Source organism: Cinclus cinclus, chromosome 8 (assembly GCF_963662255.1).
Source record: "Cinclus cinclus chromosome 8, bCinCin1.1, whole genome shotgun sequence".
Classification (NCBI taxonomy): domain Eukaryota; kingdom Metazoa; phylum Chordata; class Aves; order Passeriformes; family Cinclidae; genus Cinclus; species Cinclus cinclus.
The window spans coordinates 30447236-30462733 of NC_085053.1; the positions used below are offsets into that span (position 1 = coordinate 30447236).

At 50.8% G+C, this 15498-nt stretch overlaps 1 protein-coding gene across 1 annotated transcript in view; it reads right to left on the bottom strand.

The window, feature by feature from the left end:
* The window catches only part of NEGR1 (neuronal growth regulator 1), a 167813-nt gene that overhangs the window by 124402 nt on the left and 27913 nt on the right, over nucleotides 1–15498 (bottom strand). The window lies entirely within an intron of this gene.

Below are 15498 nucleotides of genomic sequence, written 5' to 3' on the forward strand. Positions count from 1 at the left end.
CTCGTTCCAGGGCTTCCCTCAGCACCACAGACTCCTTTGAACGGCAATATCCTTCTTCTTCTGCCATAAACATTTGTGAAAAAATGCCAGTTCTTGGGACAGCCCCTTGAGCACCAGGCTGCTGCTCCTCTCCCCAGTGCTCCTGTGGCCAGTTGAAAACAAAGCCAAGCCCATTTCTCAGTGCAATAAATTCTGAGGAGAGCTAGAGAGGATTACAGGGAACAGCTGAGCAGGCATATGGCATTCCATCCAAACTGACAGCCGTCCAAACTGTTCCTGTAACTGTTATTGCTAACTGCTTTATCTGCATTTGTGTGGGACTCGGGGAAAAAAATATCTTAAAAAAAATCGAGAATGAATAAAGCACCGCCATTCACTGCTAACAAAGCCCTTCTTCAATAGTTCATTATTCCAAACTGTTGAAATATTTTTGCTGTGCCTAACAACTCCTGCCAGCCACTCTGGAGGCTCCAGAGATCCACAAAACCCCAGGCAGGAAAGTTTATGGGATAAAACCGGTAGAGCCATGAACAGCCATGCAAAGCAGCAGAGGCAGAGCACACAGGGGAGCAGGGAACACAATTTGTGCATCTTTCTGTGCCTGTACATACACACGTGCACACACACACACAGTTCCCACAGCCTCTGCTGCAGTTTGCAATCAAACCCTCCTCCGAGAGCCATAGGAGGGAATATGGAATTCAGACTGACTCCTGTCCCAAAGCCCCCGGAGCGCTCTCCCCACTGGCTCCTGCATGAACTCGCTGAGCTCCCGCTGTCGATTTGTCTGAAGACCTTTACAAATTGACATTTCACCAAATATTTAATCCTTTTATTTTTCCTTTTGTCTCCTGCAAAAATAATTGTTTTAACATTTTAGGTAAAATCTTTTGTCACAGAATGGGTTTTTGGTGGATGTTTTCTGAGGCTGGGATGGGATCTGCCATTTGAGACCATTACAAGGGATGGAGGGACAGGACACAGGGAACGGATCCCAGTGCCAGAGGGCAGGGCTGGATGGGATATTGGGAATGAGGAATCATTCCCTGGCAGGGTGGGCAGGCCCTGGCACAGGGTGCCCAGAGCAGCTGGGGCTGCCCCTGGATCCCTGGAGTGTCCCAAACCAGGCTGGACACTGGGGATTGAAGCACTGGCACTGTGGGAGGTGTCCCTGCCACAGCAGGGTGGGAATGGGATGGGATTTGAGCTCCCTCCCTAACCAACCCAGGATGGGATTCTCTGGCTTTTCCAGCACAAGGCAGGTCTTTCCTCAATTTATATCTTTAATTAAAACTTTTCAGATCGTTATCATTTAGAGGTACCAGAGCAATTCTCTTCACTTTCAGGTTTCATGAGGACTCAGATCTTTCACTGAAAATTCTGGTGTCTCTCTCCAACATTCAAATCTACACAAGCCCTCAAAACACCCAAATCCCAAACACCCAACCCCAAACACCCAAACCCTAAACACCCAGACCTAAACCTCCAATCCTTCAAACACCCAACTCCAAACACCCAACCCTTCAGACACCCAACCCTTCACCCAGGCCTTCAGACCCCCAGCCCCAAACCCATCCCTTCAGACCCCATCCCTTCACACCCCCATCCCTTCAGACCCCATCCCTTCACACCCCCATCCCTTCGGACCCCATCCCTTCACACCCCCATCCCTTCACACCCCATCCCTTCACACCCCATCCCTTCAGACCCCATCCCTTCACACCCCCATCCCTTCAGACCCCATCCCTTCAGACCCCATCCCTTCACACCCCCATCCCTTCAGACCCCATCCCTTCACACCCCCAGCCCCAAACCCATCCCTTCAGACCCCATCCCTTCACACCCCATCCCTTCACACCCCCAGCCCCAAACCCATCCCTTCAGACCCCATCCCTTCACACCCCATCCCTTCACACCCCCATCCCTTCACACCCCATCCCTTCAGACCCCCAGCCCCAAACCCATCCCTTCAGACCCCATCCCTTCACACCCCATCCCTTCACACCCCATCCCTTCACACCCCATCCCTTCAGACCCCATCCCTTCACACCCCATCCCTTCACACCCCATCCCTTCACACCCCATCCCTTCAGACCCCATCCCTTCACACCCCATCCCTTCACACCCCCAGCCCCTGGGATCCCCGCTGCTCTGGCTGCAGGAGCTGTTGGCCAAGGGCAGCCTGAGGAGCAGCACGCCGCTCCCCGGTCCCCGCACACACACAGGGACACGGCAGCACACGGTGGCACCTGGCACCGCGGGTTCCTCGGGATTCCCTTCCTGAGCCCTGCGGGCTGTGAGAAGGGACGAGTCCCCAGGACACTGCAGTCACGCAGAGGTGACAGAAATAAAACCTCCAGGCAAGAGGAGCTGCTTTTTCATGCTAAGATTGAAATAATTCTCAGATCAGGCCTGTGTTTCTGTGAGCACTGTCACAGCAATTAGAGGTTTTAAGGAAACCCAAGTCACAGATAATGTATTGAAATAATAAAGTGACACTTTGATATGCAACCAGCAGACATTAAGGAAATGACAACTGACTCCAAAACGTCCAGAAAGATATTTAAATCAGTAATGCTGAATAAATTAAATGAGCAATTACTGGTATGTTTGACAAAGCATGATACAACAATATATTAGGCATATATTAGCTCAGCCTTTACTCACTGATCTTTATCTGCTTTTAATTAATGAATTTAATTGACTGTAAGGGAGATTTGAGAATGGCTTATTACGAGTCAAGGAGGAAAGCCATTCCACATTTTGGAGAGGAGAAGCCAAGGGAGTCTGCAGGGGCAAGCACTGGGGTGGAGCACTCCTGGTCTCTGTCTGTGCCCAGAGCTGGGAAGGGACAGGAGAGTCTCCAATCATTGTGATTTTCGTTGGGATTCTCTTGTGTGTTCTCTGTGCTCTCCTGTGCACTTCTCTGCACTTGCCTATGTCAGTCCAAGATATGTGTTATTCCAAAAAAGCATCAATAATATTAAGTCAGAATAGAAGAGCAAACTCTCTAAAATTGAAGATTTATTGTGCTATTATGCACATAATCCTTCCCAAGACTGAACATTATTATTATAATTATTATTATTATTATTTTAGATTTATTTTCAATTGCATTTTAAATTACAACTGTCTCTCTTTGCCTCACCTGGGGATTAAAATAGATGCTTAAACTATTTAAAATCAGTTGAAATTAGTTCTATTTTCCGTATCTGGGGAATAGAATATAGGCTTAAACTGTTTGAAATGAGATAAGCCTGGAACTGTGAGATGGAGCTCACTCCTGGAGTTTCTCCCAGTAAATGATATTTAAATGGCTCATGGCTTTGCCATTTCCAGAATGGAAATCTTTTGTCTCCACCAAACGTGAAACAACAGGGCCAGAAACGTGCTCGAAATCCCAGAGGTGCCATTTTTTATTGTTTTTTAACAAGCCTAGCACAGCAGGAATGATCCCTCACAAGTCCCTGCAGCTTCCCAACACAAAGCAGGAGGAAGGGAACAGGGAGGCAGGGCAGCAGCCAGGACAGGAGCTCAGGGAAATCTTCTGGGGAAGGGGTGAAAAACCCCGGGACGTGCAGGGGGGTGCATTTCTTGGGTGCATGATTCCTTTCATCCCTGAGTTTGGCACCACAAGAGCCCAGCAGCTGGAGAGCAGCTTCCCGCAGCTTGAGCAGCCCCTGGCTCCACAAACACCTGATAACCTGGCCACAAACACTGATACTGCAGTTATTGTCCCAGAGCCCCCGTGGTCTGGGGGGGCGTTTGGGTTTTCCCCAAGCAGGAAGAGCTGGCAGAGCTCTCAGGAGGGGACAGAGCCAGGAAATCCTCGGGACAGCGAGTGCTCATCCTTCCTGCAAGGGGGAATGGATCCCACTGCCAGAGGGCAGGGCTGGGTGGGATACTGGGAGCTGGGAATTGTGGCAGAGGGGCTGGGCCGCAATTCCCAGAGCAGCTGGGGCTGCCCCTGGATCCCTGGCAGTGCCCAGTGTTGGACACTAGGGTTGGGACACCCTGGGACAGGGGGAGGTGTCCCTGCCATGGCTGGGGTGGCACTGGGTGGGGTTTGAGGTCCCTTCCAACCCAAACCAGGCTGGCATTCCATGGTTTTCCAGACAGGAAATATCCCCACACACACCTCCAGTTTTTTCCAGGCTGTTTTTCCACTGACCTGCGATAAGCCAGGACAGAACTGCCCCGGTTTTGTTCACACCTTTTGTCAGAAGCCCAAAGCTGTCAGAGGGAGGCTGAGGAGGGAATTCTGGGGAGCAGGAGCAGCCCCCTGTGGGCTCTGCTCCATCAGGAACACCCAACAACAACTCATCAACCATCCTAACAATGCCATTAGCTGGCAGCTCCTCAGCACAGCACCAGAGGGGCCAGCACAACGAGCTGCAATAACAGCTCCAGTTGTATTAAATATTAAAATATAGTTAAATATTAAAACAAAACTTCCAGAAGATAAAAGCCAAGCAAAAGTCACCACCCATTCTAATATTTTACGTAGTTCTGTCTCAAAGCATTTTGTAACAGGAGCGGCCTGGGCACTTGGGAAAAACCAAAGGATGAGAACAGCACTTAATTACAGCATTAAACCATCGAGCTCCTGTTGGCTGAGAGAACACAGAACCCAATAATTCAGATTTGCTTGACAAATTCATCTTCCTTTTCTCTGTTTCTGACAGTAACATGCACAGGAGGAAGAGGAGGAGTCACCAAAGGGAGCATCTCCTTTGAAATCCTGCCCCTAACCTGCTCCTATACAATGAATTTAATTTTTTTTCTCTTTCAAAAAAAAGCTCCTTTTATTTCTCTCTGTGCAGTGACCCTGATCAAACCCGTTCTACTGAACGTGGGTGCGAGACAAGAGAAGGGTAAATTCTGTGAAGCCTTTGCCCAAAAATGAAGGCTCTGTGTTCAAGGCAAAGCCTCCCAGGAGAACTTCCATGGATCACTGCATCCTGTGAGCCCCTCTCAGCACAGCCAGGAGCACCCAGAGCTGGCTCTGCCCTTCCCAGGAGCGCCAGGCAGGGCTGCAGGCTGGGATGGGAATGGGAGATGGGAATGGGAGATGGGAATGGGAGAGAGAACGGCGAGGGGGAGCAGACAGGAGAGAGGAGAAATTCCAGACTGCCACTGAGCCAGAGGTGTGAGCATCAGGAGAACACAACAGGATTCCTGTGGAAGGGCTGGGCACGGAAAGGGACGCCTGCAAAGGTCAGAATAGTTTGAGAAAGAGTCCCTGAATAGGATCTCAGAATGGTTCAGGATGGAAAAGGCTCCTCAGAGCGTGGATTCCGGGCATTCCCCACCCTGCTAAGGCCACCCCTGGCCCTGCTCTCCTTGGAGCTGAGGTGTTTCATCCCAAACCCTGCCAAAACTCTCAAAGCTTCCCCACCTCTGAAACACCCAGAGCTTTGGGAGGGGACAAACCTGTGCAGACCACTAAGATAGTAAAGACTGGGGTCCAGGATTTCTGGGATCCCTGGATTTCTGGGACCCCTGGATTTATGGGACCCCAGGATTTCTGGGACCCCTGGATTTCTGGGATCACTGGATTTCTGGGATCCCTGGATTTCTGGGACTCAGGGATCAGAGCAGACCTTCCTTCAGGCCTGGAGCTGGCAAGCACTGGGATTTTCCATGCCAGCCTGGCACCCCCTTCACCCCTGGCACCCCCTCACCCCCATCCCGGGACCAGCAGCAAAGTCTTTAATTACAAACCCTGTGCTCTAAAATGGGATAAATGCACCTAATTGGCTTTTTGGTTGCTGGCACAAAGGAGTGGGAAAAGCACCTTTGAGGGAGGCAGAGCGAGCAGGATCTCCAGCACCTCTCGGAATAATTGTGCCTTCATTCCCGCCGGGGTAACCATGGCAAATAACTGCTGTGTGCTCAGCCTGCTCAGTGCTGAGGCTGAATTACCTCTCCACTAACAACCACTCGGAGAACAATTAAACCCGCCGGAAAATCGAGCTGCTTTTCTCCTCAGAAAGCTCAGGGATGTCCATTGACGACATTTTTTTTTTTTTTCTGGGAATCTTTTCTTGTGTAGCAAACACCAGTGGCCAGCACTACTTGCATTTGTTAACATCCCATCCATTAATACAAGGGGATGCAAGGAGGGGTGACTTTCAAACTGAAGGTGGCCTCAGATGGGATATTAGGAAGGAATTTTCCCAATGAGGGAGGTGAGACCCTGGCCGGGGGTGCCCAGAGAGGCCCAGGCACTGTCCTGGCTGCAGGAGAGGTTAACTCGCAGTTATTCCCTGATTTCAGGTCTCAATGGTTTGGTGTGCTGAGGTTCTGTGCCTTCCTTGCACCTTCTCGGGGTCTTTGGAAATCCCTCCTGGAGCCCAGAAAAGGAGAATCCTCCCCTCATCCTCTGTGCACACAGAGCTCGCAGCAGCTGGCTGCAAATTAAACATTTCCAAGAGACTTCCATTTGCTGCTGCGATGTGCATCGCTTTCTGCAGATGGCAAAAAGGCACAGATAAATCAAATAACTGCTTTGTAGCAGCACACCGAGTACTTCAGACTGGAGAAACCGAGTTAAAAATAAACCACTATGAGTAGCAGATCCTAACTGGAATGCTTTGGGAAGCTTGTCCTGTTCTGGAGCTTTACTGGCACCGAGGCACTGCTGCTCCTATGAGCATCCCCTCTGTGGCCACACAACTGAATATTAACCCGAATATTCAAAAACTCAGGGACAACAACACCTGCAGGACATAGATTCCTGTTAATTTTCTTTCTTTCCATGTCTCCCCATTTTAGTGTCTCTCAGTGCAGATCAGCTGTAACCTCATTAATTAACAGACCACCCCACTGAGATTTGGTCAGCTTGGTTACAACCCGGGGTTTGATGACCATTATGAACACGGATACAGACTGGCACTGCTCATTTTGGTGAGAGCTGTGGGCAGTCCCTCTCCTCCTTCTCCAGAGGGGAGCAGCTCTCCCATCCCGTGCCCATTGCTGCTGCTCTGCAGAGCCCTGACCAGAATTCCAATGGCAGAGGGAAGGGCTCGGTTGTTTGCCTCAGTCAGTGCCAGTGCCAGTGCAGGCTGCTGGCCTCAGCTGCTCCAGGAAATTCCCATTCAGCTCACACTCCCAGATCCCACATCCGTATTTCACAGCCTCTCTGCGTGGCTGGAAAATCAAGGATACATTTAACTCCGTGGCACTTACTCCCTAAGCCTGGAAAATGGAATTTTCTTGGCATTTCCCCCATTTATTGCAGCTCCTTTCCTTCCCCACACCTCCCAGACTGCCAGGAGCCCACCAGCCCCATCCCAGAGACATCAGTTCACCTCCAGGTAAATCCAATTTACCCGCCCAGCTGCCAAGGGTGTCCTTGCAGTGCTGTGCCATGTGCTGCGTGCAGAGCACTCTGCTGCTGGGAAATGAGGGCTCAGAGCATCCCAATTTGGATTTACCCATCCCATCCCATCCCATCCCATCCCATCCCATCCCATCCCATCCCATCCCATCCCAGGGCCCCGGGCAGCAGCAGGACGGGGCTGCATCCCCTGCTCCTGACAGCACACCTGGGAGCTTTTCCTCTCTGTGTCTCTGCCTTCATTTCTGCTTTGTTTGCTGGGTTTGATATTGTTTGTTTGTTTCTGTGTTTGTTGACTTTTGTTGGGTTTCTTTGTGTGTTTGTGGGGCTTTCTGTTGTGTCTGTGTTGGGGTTTTTGTGTAATACCAGGGGACTTGTTTTGTGTCCCAGTGAACGACTGTTCAGCAGAGCAACACCCCTGGAGCTGCTGCAGCCCCACATGCCCTAGGGGGGAATTCAGGATCAGAGCAATATCCCGATTTTCAGCCCTCCCTCTCCAGTCAGGGAGTGGCTGCTGCTGTGCGCTCCTTTGGGGTGATTCCTTTGGGAACCTCAGCAGTGCCACAGCCCCTGGAGCAGTGTTCCAGCTTTTAACACCAAGGAGTTTCTGCCAAGCCAGAGCATCCTCCCTGTTCCTGCTCCTCTGCAGGAGCAGAGCCCCGTGCTGCTCTGGGAAACTCCAGGCAGCTCCTCCCTGCCCAGCCTCGGGAGGGAAGCAGGAATTAAAGGATTCTCCCTGAACGGATCTGTGCCACGTTTGCCACCCCCCTGCTCCCAGATATCGCAGCACATTTACCAGAACAAGCCGACTTCAGGTGCTCCCAAACTCAGGGGAGCCGCAGCGCTTGGCTGTTCTCATCTGCTGGGGTGGATAAAATAGAAACCTCTCTGAGACCCTCACACAGAGAAAAGAATGCAGGGATTGAGTCAAAGCCTTTAGAGAAATTAAAATATATTACGCCACGCAGACATGGAGTAGAAGTGTAAGTTTTGGTTTTAAGCAAGTAGAAGTATACTTTAAGTGCCTTAGGAGAGTAAAAAACCCTAAAGCCTAGTTAAAGTTCAGTGACTTAGCCCCAGACATAACAAACACATAGCAGAACGTTGCTTGCATTTCTAGATAAAACAGACAGAACCATTTAGGTGAATAGATAGAACTGTACATGCAAATTATGTGTAAGGACTGACACCACTTTTGTACTTCAGAATTGATCTCTGATAGGTGCAGGAAGAATGTTTTAGGATTGTGTTTTTAGCTCATTGGATGATTTATGAATAAAGTCTCCTGTATTGGGGTGAAAAAAACAAGAGAGGAAGAAGAAAAGGAGGAGGAAGAAAAGGAGGAAGAAGAAGAAGAAAGAAGAAGAAGAAAGAAGAAGAAGGAGGAGGAGGAGGAGGAGGAAGAGTGTGGGAGCTGCTGCTGCTTCTGCTCAGGTCTCCAGCCAGAAAGATTTTAGTTTTTAGCTTTTAGCACAGAATTTAATCCTCTGAACCCTTTGCCTTGGGGACTGACCCATTCCTGCAATAAACAACTTCACACCCACCACCAAAGCTCCACGTGAAAAGCTCCACGCTCACCCCTGCTGCAGAGCTCTCAGGGACAATTCCCGGCCCTGGGGAGCACACAAACCCTCCATCCCCAGCCGAGGATCCCTGGGATGTGCTTTCAGGATGCTGTTTTCAGGGAATGGCTCTCCCGGAGCCCCGCGGTGCCAGCGCTTGGCAGAGGCTGCGGGTCCCAACCCTCTGAACAAACCTTGTGCTCGTTGACAAAAACTCCTTTGTGGAGCTGCTTTAACAGAGGGAAGGGCTGTGTTATCCCTGCCCGGATAATAACAATTCCCGCTCAATTCCCCCCGATTTCCTGGGACAGCACTGCACAGGAGTCACTGCACCCAACACACGCTGCCCAGCCTTTGTGCAATTACACCCAAGAAAGGTTCCTTTCATAAGTTTAACACGTGAGGCAGCTCCAACCTGCTGCAAGATTGTTTGCACATGACACTTCTCTCTTCTCCTTTGAGATAATGAAAGAATCCTTAACTTAGGAAATCTGGGGCAGTACCCTGAGCTGGTATTAAGCAAAATATCCCCAAAGCCAGTGATTCACACCAGGCTCGAGTTTGAACCTGCTGATTTAAACTGACTGAAGCAATATATTGCTTTTTAATGTATTTAATATTATTTGCATTACTTTATGATTACTGTACGTACATATGTATATTAAATAATAAGTAATACCATTTCTATTGCTAGGAGTTAAGGAGAGGAACTGAGAAATCACAGATAAGGAGAGGAGTTCTCCTCTATTTTTCAGATTGACTGGAAGCCCCCACATACACATCGGAGACCTTCGTGCTCACAGCCCATCCCACCAACCCCTCACATCCCGCTTTCCAGAGAGATCCACATCGGGCCCTGTCCCACCCTGCCACTGCAAGTGTAATTAACGCCATCGCTAATTGCCTGCAAGCAGAGGGAGCTCTGACTCTTCCGAGAGCAGCCTCGGTGCTCAGCTCCTGGCACCGGCCTGGATGCTCCTGGGCTGTCCCTGTTTGTCCCAAAATCCTCCCGGCAGTGCCCGGGAATTCTCTGCCACTGTCCCTGTAGGAGTCACCCTGGCCATAGAAACCATCCTGTAGGAAATACCTGGTCCTAGGAATGATCCTAAAGGAAATACCTGGCCATAGAAACCATCCTAAAGGAAATACCTGGCCATAGAAATGATCCTAAAGGAAATACCTGGCCATAGAAACCATCCTGTAGGAAATACCTGGTCCTAGGAATGATCCTGTAGCAAATACCTGGCCATAGAAACGATCTTAAAGGAAATACCTGGCCGGAAGGAGGGACCTTCACCCCACTCTTCAGGAACCCCCTTGTTACACACGGAATGCTGTCCCTCAAAAGGGACCAGACACCACTTACTGCCATTAGTGGAAATTGCAATTTTTTGGTGCAAATTTCCAGCAGAAATGGGCCCAAAATCTGCATTTGAGCCCATTTCCCCAAACGTGAGTGAAGCCAGCAATGCCTCAAGGTCAAACAGTGCTGAGATGGGCTGAGGCTCAGCCCAAATCCCTCCCCACCACCCCAACCCCATGTCCAGGATGGGACCCCCAAAAAATGAATCCCAAAGTGGGAGCAGCCCCTGCCCAGCCCCGCTGCTGCACAGAGACACAAAACTGGCTGGAAACCCTCTTGGCACTTTTCCAGACTGTTTGCTTGAAAAGAATTAAAATTTCTGTTATGAAGTTATGAAGAGAGAACTTCACCTAAATCACAGAATGAAGGCTTGGGACCTTAAGGATCATCTCATCCCAGTCCTTCCAATCTCCATGGAGCCCAAACACCAAAATCCTAACACAGTTACTGCAGTCTGGATGTCCCAGAGTCCCCATTGCAAACCAGGTTTTTGCCTTTTGTTGTATAAAGTCAGGCCCTGTCCTTAAAAAACCCACCCTGGCATCACAGGGACAAAGAGCAGAAAGCCCCTGGAGAAAACTCATCCAGCTTTTGGATCAGACCAGGCAGAAACCCTGGCATGTGCCATGTCTGATCCAAACTTTCTTCAAGGCACAAATTGGGCACTTTGGCTGTACATGAAATAATGCAACCAGAATTATGAAACACTTTTGAGAGGGAAGAAAAACTTCGTCTTACAAATGACTTCCTTGAACATGTCCCCAGGTTGAATTAGGATGAACAACCAAAGAGACAGCCCAGTTTTAGAACTACAGCCCCAATAAAGGTGGTGCACTTGAGCAAGTGCATGTGCCCAGGTGGGCTGAAGGTCCCTCCAGCCCAGCCCAGCCCAGCCTGGGATTCCCTGACCCCACGGTGCCCTGCTCACTGCTTCCTGCACACTTTGCTACCTGGATTTGGACCTCTGAGCTACCTGTGCTCAAACCAGAGCTTGCCTCGGTGTCCCAGCTGAGCAGAGCAGGCAGCATTTGCACTTTGCTGTGGGTTGCACACGCGTGCACAACAAAGGAGAGGAGGAGGAGATTACCAGTGGTGATTGCAGAGCCCCACGTCAGCGCTGGGATTACAGAGATGAATTGCATTAGAGCTGCACCAGCACAGCCCCGACCCTCCCAAAGTGAGACACATGCTCCAGGAACAGCTGGGGAACAGGTGGAGGCTCACGACAAAAAGTCTGGAAGCACAGCAATAAATCGTGGAACCTGCCCGTGTGACACCCTGGCTCCATCAGGCAGAATGAATTGCCGAGCACAAAGTGTAATAAAGAGAGATGCCAAGGCATGGTCGTGTCTGCCAGTAATAATTTGAAGTTGAAATATAATCACACACAATATATACGATAAATAATGCCAGACAAGGTCTCCAGCGACAAAGGTAAATAATAAATTTGTGTGGAAGTAAGAATTTACACTGAAGCTGTGAAATAGAACCAGACAGATACTGTAAATATTGTCCTTTCCAGGTGATGACTTTAATTTCTCAGACAAGGAATTTCGAAGTTTTCCCAAGGATTTCCTGGACCTGGAAGCCACACATTTCCCGTCCCTGGAGTTCCAAGACAATCTCCATGCTGCCAGGCAGTGGCCAGCACTGGGGTCTGAAGGGAGGAACGAGAGGATAAGGAAAAGATGGATTCTGGAAACTGGTCTAGAAGGGACAGCAGGCAGAGGGAAGCACTGCCAGGAGCAGGAATTGGTGTCCCCTGTAGGAGCCCTGTGCTGCTGGAGCCCTGCACTGGTGCCATGAGGGACAAAGGCAGTGGCAGCAAGCTTGGCACTGCCCTCCTGAAGGTGACATTTGTCTTGATTAAATCCATCAGCTTGTCCAGGCAGCTGCAGGGAAGAGCCCAGCCTGACACAGGAGAAACTGAAATGCAACACAGAATTTCACCGGGGGTTTCACCGGGGATTTCACCCTCTGTCCCCACAGAACTGCAAACACATCAAACAGCACGGTGATAAATCCTGCTCTGCATGTTCAGCTCAAGACAGCTAAGGTTATCTGTCACAGGATCAGGATTTTCCTCCAGATTAATTATCAATATTCACAGTTGATTTTTGGTTTTTGTGTCACAGATGTTTGAAGCAGTTTGGCTGCAGTAGGAGCTGTGTCTGTGCAGAGCTGCTGTGCCCAGCACACCCCTGGCAACTCGGGACAAGGGCAGGCAGAGGAGGAGGAGGATGATGATGATGATGATGATGGTGGTGATGATGATGATGATGGTGCTGTCAGCCAAAGCAGCACAAGTGGCATGCAGGGAGGGCAAGGGCTGTGGGCACAGGGTGGCAGAGACACAGCCTGAGCTGGCAGTGCCACCACAGCAGGGCTGTGGCACCTCTGGCACTGGGAGTGGCACTGGGAGTGGCACTGGGACTGGCACTGGGACTGGCACCAGCCATGCCCCTGGCCCTCAGCCATGGCAGAAGGAGCTCCCGAGGCAGGGATAGCCAGGCCTGAGGTGCAGCCCCCCCTGTTTGAGGGGCTGCTGGTGGGGACAGTCCCTGCAGCTGCCCAGGTGATCCCTCTGAATATCCCATTGGGGTCTGACCCCAAAGCACTGAGCTTACCCCACAGCCTGACGGGGCTGGGCACGGCCGGGCCAGGGGCTGCAGGATGGGGACAGCACGGCCCCAAAATGTCCTTGTGAGCCTGGTGGGACAGCACGGCCCCAGAATGTCATTGTGAGCCTGGCCACCTCCTTTAGGGCCATGGTCACCCCACAAACCCTGTGCTGAAGCTCACGTGGGGTTGGGATCTCAGCCCAGCATGGGAGCTGCAGCACTGGAAGTGCCATGGGTGTTGGGGGGCAGAGAGAACTCCTGCCATGGACAATCTCCACCCCATAACCCCACCACGGTGCCCTGAACACCACTGGAGGCTCTGACCTCCCATGGCAGACTCCAGCCCTCATCCCAATGTCTCAGTGATGGAGCAGAGCCCTTGGGAGGGCAGAAAACCCCACAGAGAGCAGCACTGGCACAAAGAAGTGGAGCAGCTCTCCCAAGGAGGGAGCAGGGAGCCTCTGCCTCAGCCCTAAGGATGCAGCTTCAAAGAGAGCCCTCATTAAACCTGGGCTGGAGCTCGGCTGATTGAGATCTGACTAATTGGGTCTATCGTAAACAGGCAGGGACCGCAGAGTGAGAATATTTAGGGTAAGTAAGTGGCCTAGAAAAACCCAGAGCTCCAGAGAAGAAAAACGAGCTCCGGTGCGTGTTCCAGAAATGGATTTTTTGTCCACGAGTGGACAGGAGCCGGGCAGTGCTGGTGTGGGTGATGCTTCCTGGGGAGCCCAGGGAGGGAGGCAGGGTCCCACTGCTGCTGCAGGAAAGCTCCTGGGGGTGTTTGCATTGAAATCCGTTCACTGTGCAGACTCGCGCGTGGTTTAAAATACGTGGCAGTGTTTTGCTGCGGTACAACGGAACAGAACCCAAAATACGTGTAACATTCTCCTTGTGGCTGTTCCCCCCCGGCCGTGTCCCAGGCCAGGCTGGACACTGGGGTTGGAGCAGCCTGGGACGGTGGGAGGTGTCCCTGCCACGGCAGGGGTGGCTCTGGATGGGAGCTGAGGTCTCTCCCACCCAGCCCACTCCAGGATTCTACGGCACATCCCAGCACGGCGCACGGGGAGCTCTGCTGATGCTCCCTCATCCTGAGTGGGGTTTCCTGGCACTCTTGGTGGGGACGCTGCAGGACTTGGCCAGGAGCAAGGCAGGGGATGCAGGAGCTGCTGGGCTGCAGCTCTGTGCTCAGAGGGAGCGTGACTAATGCCACACTGGAATTAAAGAACTGGGGAGGGGACGTGGTCAGGAGCAGCTTTGCAGTGACCTGGCTGACTGGCACTGGGGAGGCAGCCCAGTTCTGGCAGATCAGATCTTTCCTCTTTCCATTTATCCAATCACTTTTCCTTCCTTTTTTTCTTTTTCTTTCTTTTTTTTTTTCCCTCCTTTTTTGATACCAGCCAGAAGGAAAAGGGAAAATCATCTTTGAATAAAAAATTGCTGGCGCATAAATGGCAGACAATTTCTGTTTCTCAGAAATTTCCAAAGCAGGAAATTGCTAGTAATACAATATTCCTACATCATTCCTAAAGTCCAGAACTTTGACATCATCACGCTGCTGTTTACACTTCATTCTCTTGCAGGGGCTGATTACATTGAAGGGATTATCTCTGCTCTGCTCAAAGCAATAAATGGCTGCCAACTTTGGTTAATGGCCAAGAGGAACTTCAGGCATTTAATCAATTTCAAAGCTTTTTATTGCAAATATTCTTCCAAGAGCTGATTCCTGTTATAAACAAACCATAGAGTGAAAATAAAGAGAACTGTTCTCCCCTCCCCTGGGAAATTGCAATCTAGCACAGCCCTGCATTTCCAAAGGTGGGAGTTTGGGCTGGTGCTGAGGCACGCAGGGATTTGTGTGTGAAAAAAAAAGAATTAAAATAAATGAGTGGCACGTGTGGAAAAGATGAGCACTCCACACCTGAGGCTCCATTTGCAGAATTACCCAGGCAAAACTGCAATTGCTACCGACTAATTGCCTGATTTGCATATGCAATGTCATCTGAGGCCGGACCTTTCCCCAGGGATTCAGGGTCATTCCAAGGGATTGGGATATTCCAGTTCTGAGGGACTGGGACATTCCAGTTCTGAGGGATTGGGACATTCCAGTCCCGAGGGATTTGGACATTCCAGTCCCGAGGGATTGGGATATTCCAGTTCTGAGGGATTGGGACATTCCAGTCCCGAGGGATTTGGACATTCCAGTCCCGAGGGATTGGGATATTCCAGTTCTGAGGGATTGGGACATTCCAGTCCCAAGGGATTTGGACATTCCAGTTGAGGGATGGGGATATTCCAGTCCCAAGGGATTGGGACATTCCTGTGCTGCAGGAAGGGAATGACTGCTAGGTTCTCATCTTCCCAAAGTTTACAAGGGAAAGGATCCAGGAGAAAGCAGAGGAGAACAAACCTTTCCTGGCAGCCTGGGCAGGAGCGAGCACATCCCTGGGGTGGGCTCTCCATTCTCTGGGATTTTGGGAATGTCAGCCAGGCACTGCTGAATCTGAGCACATCCCTGGGATGGGCTCTCCATCCTCTGGGATTTTGGGAATGTCAGCCAGGCACTGCTGGAGTGTCTCACGGAACACACCAAGCCTGACCTCTGAAAGCCCA